The sequence below is a fragment of the Chiroxiphia lanceolata genome, chromosome 7 (genome assembly GCF_009829145.1).
Source record: "Chiroxiphia lanceolata isolate bChiLan1 chromosome 7, bChiLan1.pri, whole genome shotgun sequence".
In the NCBI taxonomy this organism is placed as follows: Eukaryota; Metazoa; Chordata; class Aves; order Passeriformes; family Pipridae; genus Chiroxiphia; species Chiroxiphia lanceolata.
In genome coordinates, this window is record NC_045643.1 from 9,828,788 (window position 1) to 9,849,142 (window position 20,355).

A 20,355-nucleotide genomic window follows, 5' to 3' on the forward strand; every position below is an offset into this window, starting at 1 on the left:
AATATAACTTTCTTTCTTGAATGTGTTTATACAGAAAAATGAGGCCATCATCCTGCTTAAGATTCCTCAAAACTAGCATGATATCGATAAAGAAAAAGCGCTGTGTATTGCTCCTAGGGGAGCTAATTGACAAGAATTCTGCATTTGAATTCTGATGCTGCCTCAAAAAAGGCTGCTGTTGCTTTGTTTTGATTTTTAAAACAACAACAAAAATGCAAACAAACAAATTCTCCTCACCCAAATTAACAAGTTGTTGTTGTTGTTGTTGTGTATTAGCAGAGTTTTCTACAGTTCTCCCTTTCACTGAGTTGAAGGATGAGGGCATGAGATGTGGGTGCATTCTACTAGCCCAGAGAGATCACTTATGTTACTGATCTGTTCTGTCTTTTGATAAAAGTGAATGGAAAGCCATTTCACACAATTACTCTAAGGTGGGGAAAAAAAAGTGTTCTTAGACTGGGAGTGAAGTGATAAAAGGTCTGAACCTTCTAGCAGTCATAAAGAAAAGCAGCAAAAGGCAGTCAGCCAAGAGGAGATAGCAAAAAGGACACTCAATGTCATGCAAATGTCTGTATTTTTGTAATACATCTCACATGGAGAAGCATTCTTTCAGGTTTTAAGACAAGATAACTTATGGAAAACAATGTAAAGTTTCCTATTAACTTCTGACTTCAAAATACACATTCAAAGGAACAGGGAATCTTCACTGTACAGAGGAAATTTTCATCACTACTTCTGGTTCACCATTTCTCAGTGAAATCCAATAAAAAAGGAAACATCTTTTCTTTCAAAATTTCATCTGAATTTGTGGAAACTGGTGTTCTCATGCCGTATTTGCTACCAGCTCTTTGGTACCCTGAAGCAAACTTGAGCTTCAAGCTGCCTGAAGAGTGAATGCAGGATACTATGGAACTGTAGAGCTCCTTTTGTCTGCTGCATTGATCCAGAACTTGCATCAGGGGAAAGAAAATTTAGTAGGCTATTCCTTCAGGCTACCTGTAGCCCATATAAATCAGTCTTGTTCCCATGAAGCACAATAAATATTGTGGTAATTGCCAAAGTCACTGCACTGATTTCTGCTGTTCTTGCATACTGAGCTGCAATATCCCAAGCTGAAAGCCTAAATGAACAGAGTAGTTAGCTTTGCTCAAGCTATCAACCCCGTGTACAGGGTGATTAAATTTTCAATGAGAAGGCACTGTCCATTTGCAAAATTACCTTGACTTGTATTTAAAAGTTGCACTCTACCTACACAGTTGTAATTCTTGGTGGCTTTCCTTTCAAATGCACCTCTCTGTGGGCATGGCAAGTTAATAAACTATAAAACAAAAGTTTAATTACAGGAAAAAATTATAAGTTGGCTATGACCGAGAAGTTTATATACCTAAAGTGTTTATTTTAGTGTTTTCCAGTGTGCTATTGATCAGACAACTCCCCCCACACTAATTCAGTCACATTTGCAGAGTGAGAAATGCCACGGAGGCATACAGTGGTGCACAGGCCACCCGGGTTATCTTCACTCCCAGTCAAACCCAAATCTGTTCCCAGTTTTGGTCGCTGTAAATTGATGGTAGAGGATCCCCTCCTCTTGTCAATACACATGTACTGCTAATCCATAGCAGTATTACTGTGATCATGACTCTCTACATCTGCAGATGGGGAAAACGGAATAAATCCGGTGCAGTTCCATAAATAACAGTAAACGTTCTTTTTTTTCCAGGGATCTTAGAATGCCTTTGAAAGTGCTTTGCTTATTGCACATGGCAAGAAGTGACCATCCCGGAAAAAGTATTCCCAAGCCTCAAAGCTCTTGCTAAATACTCAGTGTGAGAATAAAGCAATGACTGAAATTATTATTATTTGATTACCTCTAGCTCTATTTTTAAGGGCTACACAGCGATTTAGCAGAAGTGTTCCCCTTCTGCTAAGAAAGACTTAAGACATTTTCTTGGTGTGTAGGGAAGTGACCTCTGGGACTCATCCGAGGATGAGGCAAGGCACAAAAGCAAAGCCACAGCAGCAGGGAGCTGACAAGATGGGAGTGTACATGCTTAAACAAGTTTGACTTACTAAAAGAAAATTGTAAGCTTCTTTCCTGTGACTTGTAGTGCACAGACTGATTCCTATGATTACATGGTGTGCCAGTGTACCCTAATCTCCACTAGCCAAAGGAAACAGGTCAGCAGAACAAGCAGGACCAAAGTGATGTGTAGCCTCCTCAGCTCGATTTCCTCAGGTGACACCTGCAGATTGCTTCAGCTTTAGGCACAGATAAGATGGGCTGCAGCCACAGTATAAAGGCAGGTGGATCCAAGATACTCCCCAACAAAAGTCCAAGCAAGTACCTGTCAGTTTGCTGCATTTTACTGACGGTGACATTCTCGACTATTGCTCACAAAAGAAAACAACTTGGTCTATCTTTTATTACTACCAATAGCCATGGGCAATGAAATGTAAGGGCATAGTTATGGAGATATTTATTTGGCCTTCATCTCAGATGAAGTAATAAATATTTGAATTTTATTACATTCCTGATTCTAACACTGAAAGGAAATAACATATGTAGTTTATAATAGACAAGGAGGAAGCCACTGGATTTTCTTGTACTGAAGATCTGACAGTTGGGAAACCACAGGAAAGCACAGGAGTGCAAATAAAGCAGCAAATAATGCAAACACACAAACTAGCAGAGAGGGGAAAACCAGACTGTTCAGTAGCTACAAATTAGCTAAGATATAATAATTTGAGTGGGGAAGAAGACTTTGATGATCTCTTAACTGAAAAAATAAAGTTTCTGTATATGACAAAAACTGATAAGAAAAGGGGAAAAGGTAATCTTAAGAGTTCTATTTAAACTTTTTTTGTAACTTTTTTTTTAATATAGTTATATAATCCTCCTATTTTAAATGCAAAACCTGCTGATAGGGTAATTATGATAACTGTAGTTCCCTATCTCTGATAGCCTTGAGGTAAGGAAAACAACCACATTTAGCTGGATGTATCTTCTATTCAGCTAAGGCCCAGGAAAAATGTTGAAGCCTTCTGGACTGCTTCTCCTGCTTAAGGGAGAATACCAAATATTTTAGTGACTTTTTTTATGCTGAAAGATTTCATGGTTGCTGTCAAATGCTTCTTCATATAGAAGAACTGAGTTCATTGAGGTTGATGAGCATACTGGCTGCCTGTCTGTCATGCTAAAATAAAAAAAGCCCTTCTGCTCCTATAATGGATATGACAGGTTAAACAAGAGAAGCTGTTCACTAAGGTACAAGACCTTTGCAGACAACAAGTCAGGTTTTGGAGCATTAGGTACTCCCAATCACATTAGGAGAAGAGAGTCCATCTGAACTAGTTTCTGATTTGGGGGGCTAATAATCATGCTCATAAAAGGCCCAGCTGAGAGGTACCCTCCATGTACAGTACTGAAAAGTGGCACACACCCTTTTGAGGTTGACAACTGGACTGCAGGGAAGCATCAGTGAGGCCTCAATGACTGGATCCATGCAGAAGATGGAAACGGGGTTATCATCTGCACTATTGATGTATTCCCAATAGAAAACTATCTGAAATGCTTTGGAAATAGAGAGAAGTAAGGGAAAGCTATGTCTGAAATAATAATGAAATAAAATATGGAATATGTGAATGATGAAAGTGTGTGAGCAGAGAAGACAAGAGGGATCATCAGAGTAAATGGAGACCTACCAGAAATTTGCTTTAGAAGTTGTTGCTTCAGGATGCCTTTACACCCCTCAAAGACAAAATGGAGTCCAAGTACTTAATTATCTCTTATGATGTGGATGCAAACCACTGCTAATCCTTGCCTATTTGACCTGGCACATTAATTTCTCACTTTTAAGAAGCCAGGAGTTCAGAAGTGTTTTGTTGGGTTTTTTTTTTAATTATTGCCAAGACTTCAAACTCCTTCGCAATGAAAGAGAAATATTTGCTGCCACTGAGAAAGCCTCCTTTACCTTGCAGAATTAGTCCTTCTGTTAATTGCTAAGAGGCAGAAGGTTGCAGAAGTTAACTACTAATGCTTTCTCTAGTCAGGAAAGGGTCATATTACAGCTGAAATAAGATGTTTGTCTCATTAAGACAATACATTTTGGACTAAGATTTAATTATTGATCCAGGCACAGATTTGTCACAGAGGTGAAATCAATTAAAATTTCTGTTACCCACCAGTAAATGGGATAATTGTTTGTTCTCCAGACCTTTTTGTATTTGCCAATTAACCCACACTTGTTTAGCCTACAAGTTCTTGAGGAGAATGCCTGTGCACATCTATGGTGGGGCCTTAGTACCATTCAGGATTAACCCATAGTTAATGCTCTTAGTGTGTGCCAGACAGCAGCAGAAAATTTAAGCAAAATGAGTGTCCACAGCTATTGCTCATTTAATTTATAAAAACCAAAGAACAGAATTCAGGCTAATTATGGAAAAAGCAAGGCTATTGAACCTAATCGGAAATAAAAGGTAATATTCTACGGATGACTCATGTTGATGCTCTAGATTAGAACTGCAACTGTAACTGACAGTACATGAAAAGAACAGAAACCGATTAATTTTTAATCTGTTTCCCGTTAAATTGTTAAACTGTTTTATAAAACCAGATTTCATTATTGAACTAGACCAGGAAAAGGATAATGACAAGATAAAACGAATACACAGTCTTCAATTCGAGTTCAACCATCTGATATCATCCAACTAGTGGAAACCTGGAAGAGTTTTTAAGAAGGATGTCACAAAACTACCGAGTTTAGTTAAGAAGGCAAAATTCTTTCACTGCAGATCCAGATTCTGTGTCAAAGCTGAGAGAAGGTAAATTCTCCTAATCAAAGTTACAAATTGACCTAATTAATTTTATAATTAACCTTGATAATTGAAAGGAAAAAGGGTCACCTTCACTGAGTTTGTTCAGTGTCTAGTTTCAGACTATAAGCAAATTCATTCCTGATAATAAGGCTACTACTCCCAAATGTTGATGCAATAAAGTAAAAATTAATTAGCACATGCAAATGAAGAGTGCTTTTATTATACTGTGCCATAGCTCCTAATTTATTATTCCAAAACATAGAGCTGTCTTAATACTAAATTTTGAGGATACCACGTCTTAGTCACATACAAATAGTAGACTTCTATGAGAAAGCCTAAATAAACAAGTCTCTAACAATAAGCTTGGTATTTACTTTGAATATGTTTCATATAAAATTAGGAGTACCCTATTTTTATTTGCCAAAGCTGTGAATAATTGCTACTCAAAACACCCTATGTTATGTACTTGGGCTTACCTGAAAGGTGGTGAGCAGCTTCTGCTTTCTTGTTAAACTGACTGGAACAGGAGAAGCTGGCACCTTACTAGTTTAAATCCTTCTCAAACTGCAAAGCTGGTAGCCTGTGTACTTTATCAACAAAATTGTATTCACTTGACCTCCATATCATTCACCTGGGAAGAGTTCTCTCAGCTAGTAATACCCAGGGAGTTGGAAGTTAGGTTTTATTCTTAGGATTGCATAATAATATTTTGACTTTCTATAATAATGAGTTTCACACAAAGATCTCAAAGTCTCTGAACAACCTTTAACGTAGATAAATACAACTGTATCTATAAAGTAGAAGCTCAGAGGGATTTGGTCAACACAAAAGGAGAGCTTGCCTGTGATCACATAAAATATATTTTATCATTACGATGGCCAGCTGCAATAGAGCACCTTTACAGGCTCTATAAACCAGGGAGGCTTTACTATTTCCTGAGAGTGCAACTGAACATATTCTATATATTTTTTTTCTTTCACACCCTGCATACAATACCCACACTCAGAATTCATTACACTTCCTTTAATTCTCTGGTACAAGAGATTGCAGACAAAAGCTGTATAACATCCTGTAGTACTGTGTCAAGAACCTGTGCAATTTTCTAGGTTAGACTACTCAGGGAATTATCTTGGTTTGTGCTATAGAAATTTAGAATTATCCTCTAGCTTTTTCGAAAATGCTGTAAAATTATCTACCTACAGCCAACGGCAGGTTCTCAATATGACTTCCAGTTTCAATGAAGAATCTCTTCAACAGCTTGTAGTACACATTTCTGGTATCATTACACCCAGCTTTACTGAAGCAGATGCAATATTTTTAAGATATATATCTGTTCATCACTGAAGACTCATGGAATGAGAAAAGTGAAAGTACAGTGCATTCTGCCCCATGCACAACAACAATACCTATCCTATGAAGAATCTGGAGACCTATTCTTTATTTCAATTTATAGTGTAATTTAGCTCTTGCTGTGTTATCTTTGAAAGAAAAAAAGCTAAAATTTATAATAATCAGGAATACTGAGTAACTTCACAAGCCACAAACCCCATTCCTTGAAAACTGAATGCCCTGTTCCCTTCAATGACTCCTTCCCAAAACCCTTTGCAAGCCTACTCACTTCAGACACCATCTGACCCAGGAGAGGAGCACAGAATCCTGGTCCTGACACCATGGCTGGCCAGGAGTGTTCTGCAGGCTGTCTCTGCTCCAGCAGCACAGCTGGGAAGGAGGCAGAATGGCCCTGACTTACTTTACTAGCAGCATAATAAGTCATAGGGAGTAAAATTTCCATTAGCAAGACCCAAAAGAAGAAGAAGCTTAGAAGGGTTTTAAGGCTGCTTTGCTCTATTTCTACCAGTGTTTTCAGTTTTTGTCAATGTCATTCTCTAAAAAATTATGATAGTCCAGCCTCCAGCTCAATATTGAAATTACACGTTCTAGAAATAAATTTGATTTTGGCATTTATTTGTCGTGAAACTTAAAATTAAAAAGAGACCTCTAGGAACCTTAGGCTTGTGTGTTTTATAAGGAGTGCCCCTCATCACCCTTATGTGCAATACTGCCCTAGGCTCTGATCCCTCGCTGTGGGAAGGGTGACAAGCAAACAAGGAGGGCTGCTTCATAGCTTCACTGCCTGGCTTGGACCACGTGCACCAGAAGTACTGCAGAAGACCTTCAGCTTGACAAAAGCACCGTGAAAGCAAGAGGAGCAGTGCTTCCAGATGTGGGCATGCATATCCACACACCCACCTCCAAACACAACTGCCAGTGCAGGCATTTATTATCACCCTCTATCATACTGTGTGGATGTGCCCAGGGACTCACAGGAGCTCTCAGAACCACAGAATGCTGCTCTGGAGCCCTTCTTCTCTGTACTTCTTTCCTTGGGCTACACAAATATCCCATCTCTCTCTTGTGTTAAGTAACATGAGTTCACCACCATGCTCGGGGCTATTCTGGACATTGTCCTGCAGTAAGGAATAGCAACACCACCAGTGCAAGCAGGTTACTCAGCCTCTGAGCCTTCAATTTTTTCCTGAAGATAAGGGCACTTGGGACCTGTGAAAGGCAAAAAACGGCCCGGGGCTTTCCTTCAAGAAACATGTTTCAGGAGGATCTTTTTGCAACGTGGTATCTACAGACTCTTTCAGTCTAGCAAGGAGCTAATGTGGCCAGTTGAGCTCTGTCCTTCTTGACAGGAGCTCGTGATGTTGTTACTGATTTATGTGATTATGAGGATTACCTCTGAGGGAGCCAATTACTTCAGCATTCATCTGAGGGGTTGCTGCAGAACTGCTATGACTTCTGAGTTCAAAATTATGCAGATCAATGCCTTAAAAAAATGTTACAGAATTTATTTGATCGTACTAATTAATTACGTGTTGGAAATGACCAAGTAATCAGAATTAATGAAAATAGGAAGCTGATTATCTTATTTATCACACATGAATGTTAAAATTATCACTCAACTATCCAGCTTTAGCTGTACACAGAAGCATAATATGGTTACCTATCAAAAGACAAGAGAAAAGAAAGACAATACAGTCTGTTCAAAAAAACAACTGTGTATGAAGGACTAACATTTGAATATTGTCAAATTTTTCATTTTCTGGGGTAGTATGTAGGCATCTCATAAACTTCTTCAAGATTTCTTTTCAAATAAACTAAAATATTCTTTATAGAAAACCTGATTTGGATGAATGAAAAATTTTCTAAGCATCTTGAAAACACCAGTAAAAGGGTTGTACAACATCCAACCTCTTGTAATCAAAAAGTTTAAGGTTTTTTAACCTCTTCTGTTTAAGTCATTTATTCGAGAAAATTGCTATGAGGTTGAGAAATCCTTAGAATATTATTATTCTTTGACCAAAGTCAGCTTGTGCTTTTGAACTGTGCTAAAACACATATGTACTTAATTTTAAAGCACACAGAAAACCAAGAAGACAAAAGAACATGCATCAAGAATGATGGCCAAAAATACAAAGATGGGAGCCACTGATTACCTTACATTTATATTTAGCTGCAGACTTGAATACTGCACTCCTTATATTTAGGGTATTAAAAGTATATTTACAGATTTCTGCAAGGTTTTTGTAAAATGTTTCATCCAAGACTGGTTGCATATCCCGCTAAAGAGGAACAGCAGGTTCGTTGTTAACAGCACAGATGTATTGAAGTGGTAAACAGGAATAGGTGCATTATGTTGTGAATGGGATTGCTCTTCTTACCATATATCACACCAGTGAAGGAAAGGGTACAGATCCTCAATAAATCTGCAGCTGGGACTTGCTATATTCCCAGATGGTGTAACTGCATATAGCTGGGACTGACTTAGTTTTGCAAGTCATTTGCAAGTTAAAATCCTCTGCCAGACCTGTTTCTTCCTTCAGAACTAAGTCTACAGAATTGCAATGTCAACACAATTCCTGTGTTGACATTGAAATGATATAAAAATATATTAATCTATCACTATCTCCTAACTACTTAACAAAAATCTCCAGAACATTTGCAAACATTTTCTTTTCATAAAATAACTTGTTGAGGGGAGGGTGAAACTGGATGATGCAGTGGGAGATGAATGGGGGAACATGACAAGTTTTAGAAAATTGTTACATCAAGAATACACTTTTAATTGAAAAACCATGAATCATCTATAGAGGATGTATCTGCCCAAATATTGATATATATTCATCCATATATCACAGGAATTGACTAGAGGCAAAATGATATAAATCATCATTTATGGAAAGCCCAAGAAGGAATTACTTCCTGTTATTTAAAGCAAAAGAGCAAAGAAATGCCATAAGAAAATTGCACAAGCTTTCCTCTCCTGTACATATGCAAATATTCACTCACTCATTTTTCTCTCTTTACTTGACATTTACTTTGTTCACATCCATGATGTAGCCCTTCCTTCTGTGTTGGAGAAGGGGGACATGAAGCCAAACAAGTTAGCTGTTTAAGTTCCTAATCTGTAGATCTTGCAGATTTTTCCATTTCTGATCAGTGTTTATATTTACATGAGAAAGGAATGACCTAGCAACCTCAGCACAGTACTAATAATCCTAAATCCTTCAGACCAATTGTTGCTCTTCTCTTTCTTTTGGAGAGGCAGAGGGAACACAAGCAAGCAGAGGGAACACAAGCTCTGGGAATGAGTCTCTCCCTTATCCAGAGATTGGGTCTTTACTGCTAAACAGTTATGTCCCTAGCTGAGAAACCATCCAGAAAAGTCCAGGGAAATAAAAATTCTCCATCCTTAGAAGACAGCCTTACGCCCATGAGTGTAAATTGTGCCCCAGCTTGTTATTATCTTTCCCAACAGCATCAGCTTCCACTCCAGAGAGTTACGAGGTGCAACACTCGAAGGTGGCCAACAGGATAGTAAAGTATTTGTGGGTCCATGGAGTTAAAAGGAAAAGCTGCCCCAAATCTACCTTGTACAATTTTACACACACTCAGAAGCACAACACATCCCCTATAAATCCCTGCAAGTGGCTCACGATTGTCATAAGATACTGTTTGGGAGTGTCAGACTTCCCAATATTTGCTGAATTGGTGTTGAAAACACCGATTTAAACACCAGCAAAGGTGTTCAGAACAAAATCTGAATTTCTATTTTAAGATAAATTCAATTCTATGACATAATAAAAGACAGCAGTAATGCCTTCAGAAGCAGGACACATGGATAAGCATGTGGAACTTAAATGAGATTACATGCTTATTCAACTTAAAACAACGACAGAAACTGTGATGAAGGTAGAGTCTACACAGATAATGTTTACACATGAAGATCAAAATGCAGATAACATATATAAGCATAGCAGGAAGATCAGAAAGACCATGTTATATCCAATTTTCTCACAGCTAATGCAAAAAATTGAAAGTTGCGTATGAAAAAAAAAACCAAAACCAAAAACAAAAACAAAAACAAAGAAATCCTGCAGTCATAGTGCTTGGGGAGAACAAGGACAGGTGAGAGTTTCCTCCCAGGAGGAGAAGATCTACTACCAGCTCCACACAGTGCAGCCCTCTGATCAGGACAGAAGCAGAGGAAGGGCTGGGTGGCACACAGCTCTAGCAAGGCAGGAGCCACAGTTCCCTGATCATCATCTCCCTTCCCCCCTCAAAATGTTCTGGCCCCTTCTGGCACTGAGAGGGCAAGGCATTGGGCTGCATTCTTGCCCTTTGCCTATCTCACCTTGTATAAAAATAGATGGAAGGGTTCATTGGCAGTGGCTGGATTTCTTACCGGGCAGCTGCTAAGGGAAGGTCAGCATCTTTCTTTGCATATGGACACACAGGCACACCCTCATCCATCTCAACATAGAACCTTAGTATTAGGCAGCACTATCCCTCGAAGGCAGCACATTCCTGCAAGGCTTGAAAAAGGGGAGCAAATTTCCACCATAGTCCACTCTGCCCTTTTTCAGTGTCTTTCGCAGCACATTCACAAGAAGTCTGTGGTTAAAAGCATACTTTTAGCATACGTGTAAAAGAAAACCCTTCCAGGAATGGTGATTATTGGCTTTCCGTTTAAAAGAAAATGGAAATCAACTGAAGTGAGATAGGAGATATATTGCGGATCAAAGCTGCAGCAGACACAAGTCACTGCAGGAGGCTGGAGGCTATGCCAAAGCACCAGCAACAGAGGAGAGAATTTTTTAGTGTGAGCTGCAGCAAAATACATTTAAAAAAAAAAAAAAAAAAAAAAACCTGAAAGGAAATAGTCAGAAAACTGATGTAAAAACCTGATTCATTGAGGGCACAAGCTCAGAAACAGCAGTTCCCACCCCTTCCTGCTCTCGAAGGGCAGAGAACATACCAACACAATAACTGATAACAGAGCTTATAAAAAGGAACTCAGGAACTCCATGTTTTGGAGGAATTGCTTTAGAAAAATGGAAGCACTGACCAAAAGGCTTACAGCTATCAAGGTGCCTTTTTCACTTGCAGGCTTGTCTCTGCAATGCCAGCAGATGAAACGATATCTGAGCAGTACCTTCATTTCCTCTGGGTCTTGTGGAGCTCCTGCCCTTGGCCAAGACACTTTGCAGCCTTGCCCCGTTATCCTTTGGTATCTTACACTCCTACAAGGTGGTGGATTATGGAATTACTTTTGAAGGAGGGACACAAGTTGTTACTGGTTTTCTATTACACAACAGCCTTTTTTATAGACATGGGGGATTACAGCATTACTCACATCCCCTTTAGGGCTTGTAAAACGTGACTCAAAGAGCAGTACTGTAGGCAAGGAGACTGGCAGCTACTGTAGCCATCCCACAGTATTTTGCGTCAACACCTCACCAAAACTCCCTGGTACCCTTGGCATGACAGAGCAATGAACTCTGTGGTGTTTCAGAGACCTTGTAGGACATTTACCCAGGCAAAGTAGGGCCCCTGCTGCTCCTTCTGCATGTGCACAACTTGGCTCCTCTTGCAGGAGCCCTGGAGTGCAGGGGACATGCCCAACCCATTGGACTGCAGCAAAGGTGCTATTTTCCCCTTTGGTAACATGTTTTCTGAGGTCATGTCAGAGTTGTCAGGAAACACTGTTGTACTTTACCAAAAGACATGCCATCATTCTTTTTTTTTCCTTTGGGACCAAAAGGGAAACACGTTAACATTTCACAAAGGAGTGACATGGCTCTGAGCTGTGTTCCCCATCTCATTACAAAAGATGATGTTTGTTAATAAAGAACTCAAAGACTGATAAATGGTCAATTGGAAATTAACTCGTTTCTTAGAGAAGCAGCTGGTGTCAAACTAAAAGCTCCTGAGCTCCCTTATCATTAGAACAGACAGCTGCCTAAATTCCTATTTTGCTTGCCAGCTTTATCATTATACTAGGCAGATCCAAGATAGCCTGAACTCTGTAGGACTTAAAATCTGAGTCTAAATCCAAATATCACAGCTTCTGCCTGTCTCTGTTTCTTGTGAGTTTGAAGTCATCAGTGTTTGAGATAATTTTTCATGGCAGAACCAAAGTAAAGCATCAGAGCTGGCCTTTGCAGGAAAGTAGAATAGATCCGACTACAGCCAGTAGATACTGGCAGAAGTACTAAGGAGAGACAGTCACAGCTCACATGGTCTGCTGGGACAGATAAAGCAAACCCACTTGCACAAAAAGGTGGGGAGGGAGGGAGGGAGGGGGGGAGAAGTAAGAAAAGGATTAAAAACTAAGCAGAAAGGTATTTATACATGTAAGAATAATGCTTGCATGTGCATACACATATGAAAGCTCACAATAGCGTATTTAATAATTTTCTAAGAGCTCTGGGGAGGTCAGCTCAGGTCACAGAGCAGAGATATTGTAAGCACAGAACGGAGAAGAAAAGCTCACAGGAAAAGGGAAACGAAAAAGTAAAGTGAAAAGAGGGCATTTAACTTTTTGGGGAGAAATTCTGAAAAGAGCTGGCTAAGATAAGAGAATCTAATGCAACCTGACTTCTTCATTTCTTATTAATGTGGAGCAAAAAGTGTAATGAGGATACGTGAGAGATTACAACAAACACTTTGCGGGGGCACCTAGGAGAGAGAGAAAATCCCTGAATCACTTGCCAAGTAGATAAGAAAGCTTTGATATAAAAATAGCAATGAATTTCAGCTACAGATGCTTAGTACCTTTGTTCCTCTACCAAAGAAAAGCCCATCAAGTGAGACCTGGTACTTCCAGTTTCATGTCTGATAACAGATCTACCTCGAAATGAGAGCTCAGGTGCTGGGGCACAGCTCACTGTAGAGGATTTCACCAGCACTCCCAATCTTTATTTTAATACCCTATACTGTAATAGCTGAAAAATAAAATAAAAGACTAACTTTTTTTAGACTTTCAAGTTAAAGTTAAAAAGAGAAACTTCAGCAGTGGCCATATGCCAAAAGAATAATTCCTAGGACGCTGTGCCCTGCACTACTCAGCATGAGGGGAGGGCAGAGCAGAACTGCAGTTTCTGACAGTCTGGGACAGCCAGAGCTTCATCCCAGCTCACAGAGAAACCCAGGAAGGACCAAGGGAGAAACTGCCACCAGACAGAAGAGAAACCCAGGAAGGACCAAGGGAGAAACTGCCACCAGACAGAAGAGAAAAGCTCCTGGAGGCTTTTTCAGCAGCAGCACTCTCCCCTGGACTCTCCAAAGAGCATTATTTAGCTTACCCACTCCAGGAATCTCCATGGCTAACCAAGAGGATGAGGTAGCACAGGGATGTCTCCAGCAGCCCTGTGGTCTCTCTGCACTCGGCAACTTCTCTGTCAGAAGTTTAATTTTCCCTATTGTGCTGCCACATCAAAATGAGAGGGAATGATGTGTGTGGAACTGCTCCTGCAGCCACATTATCCTGGCAAAAGTCAACAAGCCAACAAGTGCTGAGCCTTGAGATCATGAGTAATATGGTACTAACGCTTCCATTATGCATTTTCAGAACTTTCACTTTAATAAAACAACATATTCCCCAGAGCACAAGGCAGCAATTTTCAGGCCAAATAGAATTAATGAGGCTGAGTAATGTTTGTATCTTTCAATATTCTCAATCCTGTGAGAAGATATGTTTATGTTCAGCAATCTGAACACTACAGAAAACATTTGTTTTTACCATATCACTTCAGCTGGGCTTGGGTTAAAGACTAGCAAATTTTGCTTATTATAACTAATACTCCAGCCAGAAAAGAACTTTAGCTGTGTGTTCCTGATTTCTTCATTTTCGTGCACTTTTTAAACACATATGCATGTGCCAGCATATTTCACAGGCCTTTTGATGTTTTATTATCTCTTTATGTGGGTGGTTTGTTTCCAGCTATAGTTTGAAGTGCAAATTTCCCTCTCAGTTTTGCTATGTGAAGGTTAAAAATACAGTCATGAAATATCCCCCTCATATTTTTTTCTGGGTTTCCAAAGCAGAAATCTAAAACAAGCTACTTCTGTACTTCTCCTCAAACATTTTCATTATTAAAAAAAAATAAAATAAATAAATACACTCAGCTGTTAAATAAACATAAAGAGATTGAAGGACCACTGCCCCCAGATATTTTTCCTTATCACTGAAGAACTAATGCCCACTCTGATAAAAATCTCTTGGGACCAACAAGCATAGCAGTAAAAGGAATCTCAATAGGTTGGAGATTAACTCAGTGTCTGCTGTTTCCAGCCCACTGTGCGCTCCTGGGGCTTTGCATCTTATTGGGACTCATAAGGAAATGAGGAGTTGGATCCCAAACAGAGCTTTGCGTTAAAAAAACAAACATAAAATCCTCCACTTCTTAAATGAGCATTTCCATCTGACATACTGAAAATTAATATGAAAGTATTAGCTGCGAGTTATTTTTCATTCTTTATTTCGTGTTCTTGCAAACCAGGACAGCATTTTCCCAAGTCTGTTGGTCCATTGGCCAATGGTAGCAGCAACACTACAACATGGCTCCTGGGAATTTGGCTGTCTGGAGGAATTTTGAAATCATATCAACTGTTCTGTACATGCCAGTGAAGAAAGAAGAAGGCAGCATGCTATTTGAGCATTTTGTTCTCCATGTCTGAAAAACATAGGAGTGTTTCAAGATTTTTCTATGGAAATGAATGTTTAATAGTATTTCCAGTACTCTCAAACTTTAAGTGCTGTCATGAAGACTAGAAAGGGCTCAAGGGAACTCACTGACTTTTGAGATTAACACTTTTTTAAAAGATGAAAAGTTGAATAAGGGTCTTTCTGGGAAAGCAGATATGAGCAGAGGGACCAGACTGTGCCTCGGAGGGGTGGTACTGCCCTCAGCCAGCCTGGCTGAGCTAGCTTGGAACTGCCTAGCAAACATTTGCTGCTGGTGCAGAGCAGCAGTAAATTATTACTTCCATGCAACAAAGGGCACCAGGGAGAAAAGTGTGGTTTGCTCAGTCAAATTTTCTCCCTGCAATGATCTAGAGGCACTTTGCCACCTGTGGCCCTTTATCAGTGCAGAAACCTGTGAAAAAGTTGAGCCTCTCATTGAAACAGTGAGAGAAAAGAACTAAAAAGTAGATTTTTTTTTTTCCCCCAATTCCTTTAACTTCCAGAATATCAAGGTGCTTCTTTTTAAGCTTAATGAGAACAGACAGAAGTGTGATTTTCAGGTTGTGGATGCTCCTTTTAATGGCACCATCAGATCAGAGGTGAAACAGTAGTTGCAGACACATAGCTCTGAGTGACCTGGTCCCATACTGCTGATATGCTGTACCTTTCCCAGAAGGTGTCTGTTCTGCTGCTGCCAAGCATAAGCAAAATAGGTGCAATACTAATGATGATAAGGTGGGGATTTTTAATCCATGCTGGCCAATGGTAATAGGATTCTTAACCCACCAAATGCTACCATGACAGAAGTGAATTTGATCTGAGGGTTGGTCTTTCCCTTATTCCTTTCAATTCATTTTTGGTTTGTCAACATTCTTAACCCTTGCCCTGCAGACAGCCTTTTTTTTCCTTCTTTTCCTGGTTTGTGACCCTTTTTCTTTTGCTTACCTGAGACTTTCAGTGTCCTTCTGCCAACGCTCTGTACCTAGTTTACTGACACTGTCTTTCCCCTTTTTATCCACCCTCTCTTTCAGGATCATGTGAACTGTGTGTTTTCCAGCTAGGCCAAACTGTAAGAGTGTGTCTTTTCATTTGTGGGAGATATGAAATATTAAAACCAACATTTCCTTGCTTCACTCTCAGTAAGAGCTTAAAGGAGCTCTTACAGGGATTATTTTTCCTCTACTTACTGGAAAACAAAGATAAAAATGTAGCTTTCAAGTAGGTCATTTAATCTTAGAACATTTAATTGTGAGGTTGCCAGCCATGATTTGATTTCTCATCTTCTATTATTCCAAGGTTACAAACCTTCCAATTCATTTATATTTATAAACAATGTTCCCACTATATTACATGCATGGATTATTAGGAACACCTCCCAGTAGAGTACTGTCAACTTTTTGTACATAATTAATTAAAAGCCTTAAAGCTACCTTTTTATCAAACTTTCACAGAGGTTTAGCATATCAGAAATCTCAAAATGAAAGAATTCTGTTTAGACCAAAGGGCTATCCAGCTTACCCAAGTAAGGAAATACTTTATATTTCACGAGATTTAAGAAAAAAAAAAAAGAATTAAAGCCAAAGTGGAAATCACCTAGGGAAGAATGTGGTTGCACTGATAACAGAATTATATTTCACAGTAAAGACAGCCAAACCCTGGCTCTAATTAACAGTCCAGTTCTGATAAAATAAGTCAAAGGAGAAAACTGCTAGACCAAAACTATGATCTTACCTGCAAAAGAATTGAGATGGGAGTAATAACTGACCCCTAACAGTTAAACTGCTTATAAATCACCCACGAGATGGAAAAGGACAGGAAATGCCAAGCTCTGCCTATCTGCATGGCTACTGCCTTTTACAGTAGTTGCTCAAAAGCAAATTGAGCCTTTCAGCTTCAAATTAACTTGCAAAACTTTGGCTCAGAGGCCAGGACCATCTCACACAGGCCCTGTGCACATGGGAGTCCACACATTAGCATCCTAATTTTTGCACTTGCCATGTGCAGCGTTTGTGAGTAGGTCTGGGATGGCTCTGCAGCACCAGGGGTGAGCTGACTAATAGGAGAAACACAGATTTGTCTTTGTATGCCTTAAAAAACCCCCTTTTTATTGTGTTTCCTTGCCATCCTAACTCATTCTGGATCACTAACTGTGAGCTCTCTGCCAAGGGAAGTACCATGGTGAACATGATTTATAGGCAGCAAATGTCCCTTTGATTCAGACCATCACTGGCATGTAAAAAATAAATGCAAAATTCTCAACATCATGTTGCAATGTTTAGCATTTTACTGGGAGTTTGGGGCAGGGCTCGTTCCCTGTAAGAGCATTATTACTTTGCATAAATTTTGCCGTGAAAGTTAAAATGTTTGTGGAACTTAAAAGACTATTGCCCTTCTTTCCCTTACTACAAATTACCCTGGAAACCGAGGCAGCAGCGTGGTGTGTGTGGGAGGCACCGCTCGTGATTTCACAAGTTGGTGGCCTGGACCCTTTCACAGGGCTGGATTACGTGGAATCAAACCAATGGTTACATTCCCACCACTCACTCTGATGGCCAGGAGATAACGTGAGCTCTTTATATGAGACAAGGAAATCTTTGAGCCACACTGCCAGCTCTTATCTTTTTTAAACAGCAGATTGAAACCAATCCCCAGGATCAACAACTTTGTGTTTTTCAAATGCTATATAAAGCAGCTTTGCAACGAGGCTGACTGCCAAGGAGTTCTCCTTCTCCTCGCAGGTCACTGCTGGTGCAGCAGCACTTTAACTGAACAGACAGTTTCTCTCTAGAGAAAGTCATATATTTAGTGTCCCAAATGCTAGGTTAAATGTCAGATTTAATTTGAAACCTGAGATGCTGTAATTCCAAAGAAACTCTTGGCAAAGTATCTGTGATTAAACAAGAGGACCTTGGTTTAAGTAAAATGAGTTCTTTCATTCTTCTTGATATTAATTATATTTAACGAGTAATGATTTACCTAAAATAAAAAATAAAAAAAAAAAGAAAATGAAAAGGCTAGCAGGCTTCAGAGAAAGTTCCCTGTGGTACTAAAAGACAACAAAAGATCCTAATAGAGTCTTTATTCTTATCTGCTCTCTTACCAGTGCCCAGAGTACCATTACACTGCTTATAGCAAAGAAAAATTCCCCTTCCCAGAGACTGAAAATGGAATTTTGATGTAATAAAATAGGAATGCAAATAATACACATTGCAGCATTCTGAATAATTTACTACATGAACCTTGAACACAGTGATGCATTTTAAATTGCACTTATCCTAAAATGTCTGTGCATCTGTTGTATACACATAACCCAAAATTCACATGTCTGTTCTAACAGAAATATCTTGGTCATCTTAGAAACTGATCCTTGTTTTACTTCAGTGAATCAACTCACCGCATTTTATGCATTCTCATCATAAATTTCTACATCTAGGGTCCTTATCCTGGGTTTCATTCATATTCAGTGGATATCTAGCAGATGAGTCTAGTACACAGGCTATCTTAACATAAAATAGATGTTTACATTTGCTTAGATTTATCCTGACATCTACCAATAGTGACAACTACATATCCAATGGTAATAGAGAGATCCATGGGTAACTGCCTCAGATGTAGACACAAATACTAAATACCATGGCACTAAGTTCCTGTCACAGCTCTCTCTATATATTCTGTCAAGCATGGAACTTCAGATTCAGAAATTTGAAGATGTATAAAATAGTCAAACATTTCCTTTTCTTTGAGTAGATACAAAGGAAGGCTAATGCAACATACTAACCAAAATCAATTACCTATTAGTGGTCTATAGTTTTTCATCAAAGGGGTGAAAATTTTCTGTCTGTGTAAGTAGCAGAAATCACTTGAAAAGGCCTGGACCTTGCCAACTTCCATCATAATTTTCATAAAATACCGAGATTTTATGAACTGCAGTAAAAAACACTGATTGCCACTTCAGGACTTCTAGTTGAAAGCACAGGACATTACTGTTTTTCTCCATCCTGTGTAATGACTAGCAGAAATTCTGTAAACCCATTTTCTCAAAGAAAAAAAAAAATCATTGCCATTAGTGTCTTTTGGGACACCTCCTATAAATAGTTAAAATTGCCCTGCTTTACTCAGTTTAATTATTTATTTGGAGAATAATTACTTTAGATGTCAGATCCATTATCATGGAAGTTGTAAATGATCCTGAAACCAAAACAAACGCCATCTTCTCAATATCAGTAACCTTAGCATTATAGACATGATTTTAATCGTTGTTTCATTTTTGAATCCATATAGAATAAGAATTAATGTGAACCTCAGGCTGTCCTGAGATTTCTTTTGGAAGAGCTAACAAAACCTACAGATAACAAGAAGTAAAAGATTTCCCATTGCAGATGCTTGTCTGAGCCTGCCAAAGTCTTGCAGAAAATAATATATCCCTCAGTAGCAGTGAAACAGGTAAAAGAAATAGCATTAATGGAGAGTCAGTATAAAATCTGAATATATTACGATAGAGTATTGTTTTTAAAGCTAGAGCCAATCAGTTTGAATTAATTTTTTTCCATCAAACTTCATCTTTTCAATCATACCTATGTATGCAAAGCCCATGCCTACCAAGACCAAAACTGAAAATGCTTCTCTTCATTAAAGGCAAAATTTATTTATTACATTTATTATATATTCAATTGAGTTCCTAATCATTTGCACACATCTGCCCAGTTCTGTGAAATATCAAACTTGCCCACCTCTCAGAAGGACACTGACTTGGTCTCTAAACATACTGTTTCTGTTAAGCACTTTTCACAACCTTCATCTCTTGTCACTAAACAGGAGAAAATGCAGACTGTGTGAGACCACAGATCTGTGGGAACCCAGCCACTGATCTCCAGGAGTGGCTGAAGGCAGATGGCCAGGGGAGAGCTGAAGGCTGTGACACCAAGTCTGACACTTCCCATAACAATCCCTCAGCTGCCAATCATCCACAGGCCAGGGACTGCTGCAGCTCTGTGGGGTTTCTTTGCTCTTAGTCACATCCATCGGACATCCTCTCCCACAATGTCCTGAGTCTTCCCCTCGAGCCATGGAAATGTTCAGCTTTCAATGCTTCTTTTAGCCCAGGACATTACATGAAGACCGATCCTCTGCAGAGGAGTTGGCAGTAATTGCATTCTGTCTGGGCAGATTTTCCAGTTGTGCCTATTTAACCATTACAGCCTTCATTTCTAATTCTGTGCAGCACTTCTCTGTCACATCCTCTTCTATACATGGCATATCTGCACTCACACTTTTATGCTTTATTATTGCGTTGTTTGGTTTTGTATTTTGGTGCTTATGAACTAGGAGAGATTCTTTATTCCTGGAGTACTAATTCCGAACTGCTATTGGAATTGTTCAGGTTGCACCACATAAAAATATTTTGTTCCATGCCCTAAAAGCAGCCCAGGTATTTCCCTTTACTCAGAAAAATCAACATTGTCACCATCTCAATGTTGTTCCTCCAAAGGAAACTTCCATAACAT